Genomic DNA, 8,971 nt, shown 5'->3' on the forward strand with positions numbered 1-8,971 from the left:
GAGACCTGGGTTCAATCCCTGGGATGGGAAAATCCCCTGGAGAAGGGAAAAGCTATCCATTCCTGTATTCTGGCCTGGAGAATTCCATGAACTGTATAGCCCATGAGGTCCCAAAAGGTCAGACATGACTGAGAGATTTTCACTTCACTTCACTTCAGTTCACATAACTGGCAAAAGTATCAAGCATGCAATGGAAAGAAAAGAGACTGAAACAGAGATACCAGTATGATATGAAATCTGTTGACGTGATCCATGGATGAGAGGAGTAAGGTCTGAATTAACAGTGGCAGCTGGATAAGATGTGAATAAGAGTGAATCATGAGTTTGGTTTTAGTCAAGTAGTGTAAGACTTGCTCTACAGACTTGAAAATGAGGATCTGTGGCTTGGAAGAAAGGTTTGGAGCAGAAATAAACTTGGGAACTGTCAACCTATGGATAGCAATTGAAGTTTGAGAACAGATGCAGTCTCTTGTTGAGCTTGGGATCCTTTTTGGTTCCTATCTAATTGCCATTCCTAATCTATATCATACTTACAAAAAATGTTTTTCTGTCAAAATATAAATTACTTTAGAATAGTCTCTTTGGTATAATTTAATAATATTTTTTTGTCCATCTGTCATTAATTCATTTAAAATTTAAGTTTCCAAGAGACTAGCCCCTTTACTAAAGACACACCTCTGTCTCCAGATCCACTTGCCTAAAGAAATCCGCCCCAGAATCAGGACTATACTGAGTGCACTTTTTCTTTCTCAAGCACGAATGACAGGAATATGTAAGAATACTGGGCTCTATTACATAAGCAGGGAACTAAAATGGGAAGAAATGATTATGTCTTGAGATGTCACTCGAACAAAAATCATTGATTAAAGATCCATTTGCAACCATTTGCAGCACACTATCACTCCATCAATTCTATTGCTTCTCAAATCCAGATCTATCCCAAGCCCACCTTCTGCATCTTCCAAGTCACAGTAAAGTTATCATGTCTGACTGGGGAGTGTTGGATTGCTCTGTCAACATTGCCCTCCTCAACCTCAAATCCTTTTGTTAAGCAGTCATGAAGAAAAGAAACACAGAGCCATTGAAAGACAGAAGCTCTTGGCATCCATCAATCAGCCATAATCATGCATAAGATACTTTCAAATGACATCATTTCTATCTTATTGTTACAGAAAATTTAGAGTATTAATTTTAAAAACCTGTAAATTTCCTTGAATTTCTCTAATTTAAAAAATCTGCTTTTAAGACTTTCTGGAATTTTTTTTTTATTTCAACTGTGATTGGAATCTTTTATAAAATGAGATCTTTTATTCTTGTCCTACAACTTTCTTTCTTTCTTTTTTTTTTTTTTTTTTTTTGCATCTGGATTCTAGGAACAAAACTTTGTTGCAATTAAAAGATCAAGTTCTAAAGTGAAAGTGAAAGTCTCTCAGTCATGTCTGACTCCTTGGGACACCATGAACTGTATTCACAGTCCAGAATTCACCAGGCCAGAATACTGGAGTGGGTAGCCTTTCCCTTCTCCAGGGGATCTTCCCAACCCAGGGATTGAACCCAGGTCTCCCACGTTACAGGCAGATTCTTTACCAGCTGATCCACAAGGGAAGCCCAGTTCTGCTGCTGCTGCTGCGAAGTCACTTCAGTCGTGTCTGACTCTGTGTGACCCCATAGACGGCAGCCCACCAGGCTCCCCCATCCCTGGGATTCTCCAGGCAAGAACACTGGAGTGGGTTGCCATTTCCTTCCTCAATGCATGAAAGTGAAAAATGAAAGGGAAGTCGCTTAGTCGTGTCTGACTCTTCACAACCCCATGGACTGCAGCCTACCAGGGTCCTCCGTCCATGGGATTTTCCAGGCAAGAGTACTGGATCCCAGTTCTAAGTTGTGTCTGAAAATTATCATTAAAAAAGTAAGTTAAAGATCTAATCTAATCAGGCAATAAGGAATCATTTTTTATAGTAAACTGTCTTTCTAATGTCCTATTGTTCCCATACACTAAACACCCACAGTATCTGACATAGCAAGCTTTTTCTCATGGGAAAACATCTCATCACTTTAAGAATAATTCTTCTCATAATTAAAACCATGTGTCATGAGCTCCTTGACTGAAACTTGTTTGGAAATCATTTTCCATATTAAAATATATTTCTCTGGATTTTTGTCTTCTAGCAGCCTAGTAATTCATTTCTCCTAGCCTCATTCTCTGGTGGCTTAGATGGTAATGCAGGAGACCTGGGTACAACCCCTGGATGGCAACCCACTCCAAGATTCTTGCCTGGAGAATCACTGTGGATGGAGGAGCCTGTGGGCTACAGTCCATGGGGTCAGACACGACTGACAGACTAAGCACAGCACACACAGTCTCATTCTCAGTGGTAAGAGCTTGTTGCTGTTCAGTTGCTCAGTCGTGTCCAACTCTTTGTGACCCCATGGACTGCAGCATGCTAGGCTTCCCTGTCCATCACCATCTCCTGGAGTTTGCTCAAACTCATGTCCATCGAGTCGGTGATGCCATCCAACCATCTCATCCTCTGTTGTCCCCTTCTCCTCCTGTCTTCAATCTTTCCTAGCATCAAGGTCTTTTCAAATGAGACGTCTCTTGGCATAAGGTGGCCAAAGTATCGGAGCTTCAGGTTCAGCATCAGTCCTTCCAATGAATATTCAGGACTGATTTCCTTTGGGATTGACTGGTTTGGTCTCCTTGCAGTCCAAGCAACTCTCAAGAGTTATTTCCAACACCACACTTCAGAAACATCAATGTTTTGGTGCTCAGTCTTCTTTATGGTCCAACTGTCACTTCCATACATGACTACTGGAAAAACCATAGCTTTGACTATACGGATCTTTGTTGGCAAAGTAATAACTCTGGTTTTTAACTAGGTAAGAACTAGCTTAAACTATAAGTGAATTATTGTGAATGTGTGTTTGGATGCCAATGCACCAACTTAGGGAAGAGAATGACTTTGCACAAAGAAGGGATTTCAAAGGTCATAGTTTCACACCCCTTGGATCAGTTATCAAAAAACTAATTCATGAGACAAAGGATCATTGACCACTTCTGAATCAGACCACAATGGTGTACGTGGACAGGTAGAATTATTCGTAGACCAATGCTAGGTGTTTGGAATGCAGGCATGCTGAGGCTTCCAGCTTCTCATAGCTGTCTTTTAGTTTATGCTTTCTACCATTTTGCTTTAAAGTAATTCAATTTGGATAGCTTTTAGTGGAAGGATTCTTTTTGTATGATACTTTCAGAAATAAATATATAATGAAGCCCACAAAACTGGAAAGAAGAAAGTTTTGTCTACCACAGATAAGATTCTATCATTTCTTTTTTACTAGACTCCTCATTACAAACAAAGAAATCAGATTTTTATGACAAATTTAGGTATTCCTAACAAAGTGACAGACTTTTTAAGGTTTTAAATGACTCAATTTCATCTTTTCAGGGGCAATTACATATACTCCTCATTGCAGATCTTTAATCTTTTAAAAAAAACTTTGCAAAATTATTTATCTATTAACTTTAAATATATTCTTAGTGGGGAACACAGATGCCAAGTAGTCACTTAAATTTTATATTTATAATTTCTTACTTTTTGTCCAAGCATTTTAGTAATCAAATGATTTAGCGCATGATGTTTCTGTGGATTAGCCCACATCTGTTTCATAAATCTAGAAAGATTCCTGAGAATTGTCCAATATTTTTATGGGAATAATAGAGTAAGTCCAAACCTTTTCTTATATATATGTCTGTGATATACATACATCATATATATAATATTTATGATATATATAAATTCTGTTCTAGAGGGATCTTCTGTACCTAGCAAATATTTATAATCAGGAATCTAAAAAAGGGTAATCAGAGAACTCAACAGTTAAATTTCACTAATACTCAATAACCTATTTAGTTTACCCCAGGCCTGAATCAGTGAGATATAAGGAAAAAGTCAGGGATTTTTAAGTAAAATAATCTGGGTTAATATGATTATCACTTATATGGGGAATCTAAAATATAACATAAATGAACCTATCTACAAAACAGAAACTCACAGACATAGAGAACAGACTTGTAGTTGCAAAGAGGGAGGTGGGGAGAGGGAATGATGGATTGGGAATTTAGAGTTAACAGATGCAAACTGTTGTATATAGAATGGATAAACAGCAAGGTTCTACTGTACAGTACAGGAAACTGTATTCAATATCCTGTGATAAAATATAATGGAAAAGAATATAAAAAGAAATATATATATATATGTATAACTAAATGGCTGCTGTACATTAGAAACTAATTCAACATTGTAAATCAATTATATTTCAATAAAAAGTAAAATAAAAAAGATCTGGGTTAAATAGTCCAGATATGGTATTACTTATATTCCTTCATCCATTAGAAAATATTTACTAAGCACTTATGTGTTGGGCTTCCCTGGTGGCTCAGAGGGTAAAGCGTCTGCCTGCAATGCGGGAAACCGGGGTTCGATCCCTGGTTCAGGAAGAGCCCCTGGAAAAGGAAACGGCAACCCACTCCGGTACTCTTGTTTGGAAAATCCCATGGACAGAGAAGCCTGGTAGGCTTCACGGGGTCGCAGAGTCGGACACGACTGAGCAACTTCACTTTCACTTATTATGTGTTAGACTCTGTATTAGAGGATAACATATCCTTATTATGTGTGTAGAAAGTTACTTAATAGAGAGCTTCAGCTTTTGAATCTTCAAAAAAAGGGAAATAATTCCTTTACAACAGGGTTGAGGAAAGACTGAATATGATAGTGTAACACAGTCTGCCACAGCACATGAAAATGTTCTAGGTCAAAACATAAAGAGAAAGTGGTTGATGTCGAACTTTGGAGTCATGGCCAACTATATCTTCATAATAAATTAAAGAAACGTAGCATGAGGAATGAGAAGAACACAGCAGGATTGTCCCAGGGAACCTTGGACAGATTTGCATTCAAATCCTAACCTACCTGATTATTTTTTGAGTGACTGTGTAGGGTCTCTTTGAGACTCAATTACTTCATCTTTTACTCCCCATATGATTACTCCCCATCATATTACTCCTCATATGATTGTTGAATTAAATGTGATAATAGCTGTAAGGAATCTAGCACAATTGATGGGAGTAATTATTATGTTGTTGTTGCTAGTCTTATTAATAAGGATTTCTTGAAAATTCTAAGTCTGTCATTGCCATCTGGCCTTTATCATCATGTTTTTCCTACGTCAATAATGAAATAACAAATGGAGTCATAAAATTGCATGAAAATTCTAGCAGTCTATCTCCAATGAAAATTATTTTCCAGAAAATTCTTCCTTTGTAAGAAGAAAAGTAGCTATGAGAATACTCCCTGATTAAAACTACTGTTTATTGAATAAGGAAGTGGTTTCATACTTAGACTAAAAGTTGGGTCTCTAGGTAGAAAAATAATCAGCACTTTTCTACTTAAGATTTCATAGGCTTTCTTTGAACAAGTTCATGGCATCTAAACTAAAGGAAATGTTATTTCCTCTGGGTTGAGAAAGAAACCAATATGTTCTTTAACTTTATCTTCTTAATCATTACTTGTTCACCTATTCATATTGTAAACTCAGTTTAGAAAAGAAGTATTTATTTTCCTATGTCAGCATTCTGCTCTTTCTCATGTGTGCATTCCTTATCCACAGAAAATGATAGAAAATCCTCCATGTGAAAGGTTTAGTGAAAGTAACAGCACCAACATTCTTTTATCTGTGATGATGGAAAGATAATCCACATGTGAAAGCACTTGGTGCTTCAGCTTATTTTGAGTGACAGAAGTATAATAGAATCCCCCAAGCATTAACATTCTACAATAACACGGCATTGTCATCCTTTGTCTGATCCTGGCTCATACAAATCTCACTCAGTGTTTCAAACTCCTAACAAAAACTGGAGAAATACACCTCAAAGCTATTATGTAGAAATGGATTAGGTATAGCTCTAAATCTTTAAACAAACCCTTAATGATAAAAAGTCCTATTTATATACTTCTCGTGGGATGTTTATAGATAAGATGAAAATTATGAATCTAGATATCACAAGCAATTTTCATAGCTAAATCCTGTATATATTTTGCTTCTCACAGTGTTAGCCTTTTCTGTCCTTTCTTGGCATTTGATATTTTGGTTTCTTGATGTTATTCTGCAAACCATTTTAAGAAGGATGAGAGGAAAATTCCATATCCATTTGAATTTAGAATTAAGGGTATTCGGTAATATTCCATTCTTTTCTGATTTTTAATTTTTAAAACAAAGTTATTACCTTTTGATCAAGTATGACAATTCTTTGGCAATTTTTGCGATTGGTGGAACTTGTCAGCCATTTCTTCCCACCTCTCTTTTGGTGCCACCTTCTAGGAGCTGAGATCTCCTGTACTGCTCCCTGGTTGTCTTGAACTCTTGTCAGAGGCATTAAATCTGGACTTACCTCTCTAGCCTTGAACGTTATCCTTCTTCCTTTGTATCCATTGAATCTTAACCATCTTGGTTCTTATTCTCCCAGCTTTCTACTCCTAGCTGTGGTCAGAGGGCAGCATGGTAGGAGCAGAAAGAGCATTGGGCTGTAAATAAGAGGTTGAAGTCATAGATCTGGTCAGGACTTGTGGTGTGCTCATCTGTGCTAAGCACTATTTTAAGTACCTGTCATGGGATAACTTATTCAATTCTTATAAATAGACCTATGTTTATGTGTGTCCTATGAAAGCAAGCACAATAGGGTTAAATCACAGTTAGCAAGAAGGGGAACTAGGATTCTAGTTCAAGTGGTCTGACTGTGGAGTCGGTGTTTAGTAACTATACTATCGTGGCAATAATTCACCCTGTGGACTTCTCTTGCTCTTCCAAGTAAAGGAGTTTAGACAATAGCAAGGATCACTTTCCACTATAAAATTATAGTTCTAAGGAGGAACTCAGTTGAGTCAAACAAGTTACATTTAAGGCTAGACCTACAAGTGCATTTTGTTTGCTAGCATCAAATACTATTGATTATGGTAATAGTCTTCTCTTGTATTTCCATCAGAGGGTATGCAATTGACAGTTAATGCCTGGACATATAAATAAGTAACTATACATCTAAATGTATGCAATGTAATCTAACATGTTAACAAGATACCCTCTTATCACTCAATATCCATTTTTCCTTTATTTATTTTTAAAAGATTGATGATTTTATTTTGAACTGTAAAGAACACAGCTAAAAGGTAATGTCCCAGCCTTCTTTGGTCTAATGCCCATATATTCTGACCAGAGTGAATGTGTTGAGTGGAAGTGATTGATGCATTTTCAATGAAAGCTGTTTAAAGGTACCTGACATATGAGAGGAAGGCTTTTAGTCCTTGACCCTTCCTCTTTCTTTCTGTATAGAAGGCAACCACCTTGGACTGTGAGCTGATCACAAGGACAGAAACATGAACTAGGATGATAGAGTGGGAATACAGGAAGAACTTGGATGATTAAGGTACCTCAGCCTGGAAACCTTATTTCCTAAACTCTTTTATATGAGAGAAATAAATTTCTGTTTTGGGCGAGTCATAAATATTTTGGCTTTTCAGTATATGCAGCAAAATAGCATTTTAAATGATACAAGAGTTAGCTATAGAACTCTATAGAAAATGAATACCAATGACATGGAGAAGCTGTATTTGGAAGGTATTGGGTTGGCTAAGGAGAAGGCAATGGCACCCCACTCCAGTACTCTTGCCTGGAAAATCCCATGGACGGAGGAGCCTGGTGGGCTGCAGTCCATGGGGATACTAAGAGTCAGGCATGACTGAGTGACTTCCCTTTCACTTTTCACTTTCATGCATTGGAGAAGGAAATGGCAACCCACTCCAGTGTTCTTGCCTGGAGAATCCCAGGGACAGCAGAGCCTGGTGGGCTGCCATCTATGGGGTCGCACAGAGTCGGACACGACTGAAGTGACTTAGCAGTAGCAGCAGTAGGGTTGGCCAAAAGGTTCGTTTGCTTTTTTTCTCTAAGATGGCTTTAGTAGTGTTTAGTTGCCCTTAACTTCATTCAAAATAATTTTGTTAGATTATAATGTGACAGTTAACATATCAGCAGTCATTTTTTAAACATAACTTTGGTGAAGCTTATCAAAACTGATTAATTTTTGTGTAACCATTTTAATATTGAAGATAAAAGAAGAAAGCAACATTTTTGGCATATTATGCTTTATTATCTCAAAAAAGGTAAAAATGCAACTGAAAAGCAAAAAAAAAAGATTTGTGCAGCATATGGAAAAGGTGCTGTGACTGATCAAATGTGTCAAAAGTGGTTTGTAAAGTTTCATGCCGGAGATTTCTCGCTGGACAATGTCCCAGTGTCAGGTAGACCAGTTGAAGTTGATAGTGATCAAATTAAGACATTAACTGAGAACAATCAACATTATACCATGCAAGAGAGAATCGGCATTCTCAAAATATCCAAATTAAGCATTGAAAATCATTTGTACTACTTTGGTTACGTTAATCACTTTAATGTTTGGGTTCCACATAAATTAAATTAAAAAAAAAATCTTGACTGCATTTCCACATGTGACTCTCTACTTAAATGAAATGAGAAGATTACATTTTTAAAACAAACTGATGGGCAATGAAAAGTGGATACTGTACAATAATGCAGAATGGAAGAGATTGTGGGGCAGCAAAATGAACCACCACCAACCACACCAAAGGCTGGTCTTCATTCAATGAAGGTTATGTTTTGTAGATGGTGGGATTGGGAGGGAGTCCTCTGTTATGAGCTCCTTCTAGAAAACCAAATGGTTAAGCACTGCTCCCAATTAGACCAACTGAAAGCAACACTTGGTGAAAAATATCCAGAATTAGTCAACAGAAAGTGCATAATATTCCATCAGGATAAGGCAAGACTGCATGTTTCTTCAATGACCAGGAAAAGCTTGGTTGGGAAGTTCTGATTCATCTGCCATAATCACCAGACATTGGAT

The 8,971-nt window shown here is 37.2% G+C and overlaps 1 long non-coding RNA gene across 1 annotated transcript in view; it reads right to left on the minus strand.

Annotated features, from left to right (window-relative positions):
• The window catches only part of LOC123333288, a 74,612-nt gene extending 67,989 nt beyond the window's left edge, over window positions 1-6,623 (minus strand). Inside the window, exon 1 of the long non-coding RNA XR_006550559.2 lies at window positions 6,452-6,623. This is a non-coding gene — a long non-coding RNA (uncharacterized LOC123333288). The remainder of the gene's footprint in view (window positions 1-6,451) is intronic.
• Window positions 6,624-8,971: the final 2,348 nt, after the last annotated feature.

Source organism: Bubalus bubalis, chromosome 4 (genome assembly GCF_019923935.1).
Source record: "Bubalus bubalis isolate 160015118507 breed Murrah chromosome 4, NDDB_SH_1, whole genome shotgun sequence".
Lineage (NCBI taxonomy): Eukaryota > Metazoa > Chordata > Mammalia > Artiodactyla > Bovidae > Bubalus > Bubalus bubalis.